This window comes from Papio anubis, chromosome 7 (genome assembly GCF_008728515.1).
Source record: "Papio anubis isolate 15944 chromosome 7, Panubis1.0, whole genome shotgun sequence".
Classification (NCBI taxonomy): Eukaryota; Metazoa; Chordata; class Mammalia; order Primates; family Cercopithecidae; genus Papio; species Papio anubis.
In genome coordinates this window covers 100,734,347-100,738,997 of record NC_044982.1, presented here as the reverse complement: position 1 = coordinate 100,738,997, position 4,651 = coordinate 100,734,347, and the positions used below count along the sequence as shown (strand labels likewise).

At 47.9% G+C, this 4,651-nt stretch overlaps 1 long non-coding RNA gene across 2 annotated transcripts in view; it reads left to right on the top strand.

Moving 5' to 3' along the window:
• Positions 1-326: 326 nt before the first annotated feature.
• Positions 327-4,651, top strand: part of LOC103886003 — a 15,362-nt gene continuing 11,037 nt past the window's right edge. The window contains exons 1-3 of one of the 2 annotated variants that reach the window (XR_001904552.3): positions 327-763; positions 1,326-1,573; positions 2,187-2,252. This is a non-coding gene — a long non-coding RNA (uncharacterized LOC103886003). Of the gene's footprint in view, positions 764-786; positions 1,574-2,186; positions 2,253-4,651 lie in introns of those variants that run through there. The other variant, XR_649373.4, reaches the window with a different exon arrangement.

The window sequence follows — 4,651 nt, the reverse complement described above, 5'->3', positions numbered from 1 at the left end:
ACAAGGACACAGGACACCATAGGACAAGAAATCTCCTTCCAACTGGATCTTGGAAGCACATGCCACCAGCATGGACATGGAGCCACTTCAAATGATGGAAGGATCCCCTGTACCTTGACACTGGCAAGGCAGGGGCTCACCTATGTGCATTCTGATCTGGAGACCTTCATCTGGCCCCACCCCACCCCCGCCCAGATCCGTCACAGCAAATCGGCCACCGCCACTCTGGGGCTCCTGGAGAGTTTAGCTGTCATGAGCAGGTTTCTTCAGGGCCTGATGCGCTTAATGACCTCTAGTTCACCTGGGTGGGACCCGGTGCTGCCACCCAGAGCAGCACCCCTGAGGCCCAGCCACCTACACCTGTGATATTCACCTCCACCCAAACACCTTCCACCTCTGGCCCTCTGTACCCCCACAGCACATTCTCTTCTGTCCCAGTGGGCTCATCCCAGCCCCTCCAGCACTGGGGCCCAAGCAAAACTCCCGGTCCCCCCGCCTCGAGACCAGAGCTGCTAAAACCACTGCAGAGGGGTCAGGCTCTCTCGGCCATGGGGAGCTCATTATTTTAGAATGTGCCCACACCTCTGGGAAGTGTCAGGGCACAAAACAGGGTGAAAATAACAAACCAACACCACCCAGCAGCAAATGCCACACATCACAATAGGGACCTGACAAATGAAGAAAATAACTTGGAAGGGGGAAAAAGAGTTTGAGGCTCTGAATCTTGGCAGGGTGAGGAAGGTGAGATTGAAGGCTCCCAAAGGTGAGTTCCCCTAAACTAGGGCACTGTCCCTGTGGTCCTGCGCTTCACCCCTATCCCTGTGTAGGGTGGTGGTGGGCTGGGACAGGCCAGTGCAGTCACAGGGCAGACGATGGAAGTCCTATCACGAGGGAGGGTCAGTTACCAGCCACACTAAATCATCTGAACTGAGGTCGCCAACCCCAGGATTGGAGAGAGGGCAGAAGTCAAGGAGAAAAGCCAAAATGGGCCCAGACACCAGGGGAGACACTGAAGGCAGTGGGTCAGGGCAGGAGAAGCAGGGAGACAGGAGCTTAGAGAGTTCCTAAGCGCTGGGCAGCTTCTCATGCCTTTCTCACACCTGTCACAATGGGCTTGGAAAGGTATGCCTCTTGTCACTGCCTGACTGGTCTCTGCTTCCTGTTCTGGTCACTGTACCCACTTCCTCTCCAGGGACCAATTCCTCCCTCATGCTCCACCCATGGTTGGGGGTGGCACTGGCTTCACACCCTGGCTTCAGGTGTGCAAGTGTCCCAGGTCTGGCCAATTACAGTATTCCACTCGTGACCCCTGGCCATTCCGATAGCTCATGCATGAACTGGAAAGTAAATCCTGTTGAGAAAAAGAAAACTTGAGACGGACTGCCAGATGGAGGCATGACATAAGCCTCTTGCTGCCAACGGTCACCATGTGGAGAGGGCCTGCCAGAGAGAGAGGAAGACGAATGGAAAACAAACTATGGAGTAAGCAAGCAAGATAAAGAAAGAAAGCAGACAGCATTATTTGAGCCCCTAGAGCCAGCTGTACCTGACATTTCAGTTACACAGTGAACTGGTAAGTTTCAGTTACACACTGAATTGATAAGTTTTATTTGAGTTTAAGCCACTTTGGATTTGGTTTCTGTCACTTGCAACCAAAAGGATCTAGATCCATCCAGATGCTTTAGGTCCATGAAAGGGGCCAACACAGATGTCATCTCTGGCCAAGGCCAACTAGGTTCCTTATTTAGGAAGCAGAGACAATGCTGGCCTGGCAGAAGCTTTCCCGGATTATACTTCGGGGTGATGCTCCAGGGTATCCTGCAGGAGGGAATCCTGCAAAGGGGGCAGTGGACCAGGCTGCTGGGAGAGGGGTGGGTTTCACTGCATCACGGCCTTGCCTCCTTGTGGCCAGAGAGAAACACTTGATGGAAGCCTGTACCTCACACCAAGGATAGAGACACAAAACTCACGTAGCTCTCTGGTGTCGAGCATCACATGGTGCCAGTGGCCTCTCCCTTTGTGACACCCACCTGGGACACTAGGGTGGGACACGCATGCCAACCTCATCCCACTTTGTGCCACTGTGGCTTTGTGCCTGGCTTCTCGTCCCACGAAGTTGTGATCTTTTCATTGTCTGCTTCATAGAATGGAATTTGTGACAAAGTTTTGTTTTGTTTTTCTTGAAGAGAAGAAGTCCACTGCTGCTTTTCACATTTAAGAACAGGGAGCCTAAAAGTCCATTGATGACCATGGTGAGTCTGTCACGGTGAGACAGGGGGCTGACCTGTGCACCTGTTCAAGGGCTCAATCTTACCAACTGGGCTTCTTGACCTTGTGGCCCTCTTGTTGACAACATAGCTTTTTTCTTTAGTTATGGTAGAAAACACTTAATGTAAAATTTACCATTTTAATCATTTTTAAGTGTACAGATCAGTGGTATGAAGTACATTCACATGGCTGTGCAACCATCACCAGCATCCATCTCTAGAACTTTTTCCTCTTCCCAAAACACTCTGTCTCCATTCAGCAATAATTCCCCATCCCCCCCTCTCCCCAGACCCTGGAAGCCATCATTCTACTTTCTGTCTCTGTGATTCTGACTCCTCTAGGTACCTCATATAAAAAGAAACATAAATATCTGGACTTTTTTGATTGTTTCATTTCACTCAGTACAATGTCTTCAAGGTTCACCTATGCAGCACAGCTTTTGAGACATTTTGTTGTCATACCTACTAACTGGTGCTTCAGCTCTTTACTGAGATGGCCAACTAGTCTGCTTCATTTCACACCTAGGAAGGTGAAGTTCAGAGAAGGGAATCTGTGTTTTTAAGTATAGGCCTCACACGCTATCAGCAGACTTACATTAATACTGCAAGCACTGAGCTACTCATTCCTCGTACATCTGGTACTCTTCCCTCTTGTACTCCTTTTCTGACAAGTAACAGGAAAACTTTCCAAGAAAGAGGAGATGGACACAGGACCCAAAGAATAACTTGGTTATCTATTAATTTGCTTCTCTCTCCTCACATTTTCAACCAGTCTCATAAATTTGGAGAATAGTGATTTTAGAAGAAGGTTTCATCAGGGTAAGTGTGTGACGCCTTGCCCAGGCTCAAAAGATACAACCTTATTTGAGTGAATTCATGTGGCCTTACAAAGAATTGAGCTTTCATTTCGAAGACTCCCACCAAAAAAAAATAAAAATTAAAAAAAAGTGATGCAGGTGTACCCTGGCCACACTCACACATAAACTCCATTAGAGGGCACTGGATCTTGCTTCTAAAACTTCTCCAGCTCACCCATTCTGACCGATGACTTCTTGCTCTGGTCGCTCCTGGCTTCTACCTGAGCTACAACTGCCATGTGGATCCCACTCTTTGTCCCAGACCCCTAGCACTTTGTAGATGCTCCTCCAGCCCTCCAGTCTTGGCATCTGAGATGCACCTTCTGGCCCCATGCACGACTCCCATCCAGTTTGCATCCCAGATGCTTCTATTCCCAGCCTTGAAAACAAATGAGCCGGAAAAGGGCAATGGATACCAACCACCCAGGAGAGCCAGTTCTTCTACCATGGGGGACAAAAGGAAAACTTGGCACAATATTCGGATACAAATGAACTGAGAGTCTCCATTCTTTTCTACTGAAATCTCTCACCTACCACAAACCAGAGAATCCCTACACCTTATCTCTTGTCCCTACAGGAATACCCCTTGGCTTTGCCAGGAAGTTAAGGCCAACTGACATAGTATGCCTATACTTATCTGTTAGGTAATAAACACAATAGCTGGGTTCCCCCCTCCCCAACTTTTGTGTTTTTAGATGGAGTCTTATTCTATCACCGAGGTTGGAGTGAAGTGGTGCAATCTCGGCTCATTGCAACCTCTACCTCATGGGTTCGAGCAATTTTCCTGCCTCAGCCTCCCGAGTAGCTAGGATTACATGTGCGCACTACCATGCCCAGCTAATTTTTGTATTTTTAGTAAAGATGGAGTTTCACCATGTTGGCCAGGCCGGCCTCTAACTCCTGGCCTCAAGCAATCCACCCAACTTAGCCTCCCAAAGTGCTGGGATTACAGGTGTGAGCCACAGTGCCCGGACGGGGTTTCCTTTCTAACTTAGGTGAAGTCACTGGGGCCTCATATAGGAGGAGGCTAGGACTCTATGAAACCTTCAAGACTCCCCTGATTGAATCGACAGGTAAATTTCACCCCATTGATGTGAAGAACAAGGGTCTGGAATAGAAGTACATTAAGAGCCTCATGGTCTCATTATTCAACAAGCAAACACTTCTCACTTAAGGGGATACCTGAAGAATGGTAGGTAGAAAGAGATCTGGATGAGCCTTGGTCCAAATGCTGATTTTTAAAAAGATTCTATGTTAATTCCACATAAAATGAAGGTGATATGTTTTGCCTCAAAGGGTTGAAGAATTAAGTGAACTAGTGGATATAAAAGTATTTGACATAGGATTGTCTTGGAGATGCGGGCTCTTTTTTGGTTCCATATGAACTTTAAAGCAGTTTTTTCCAATTCTGTGAAGAAACTCGTTGGTAGCTTGATGCGGATGGCATTGAATCTATAAATAACCTTGGGCAGTATGGCCATTTTCACGATATTGATTCTTCCTGTCCATGAGCATGGTATGTTCTTC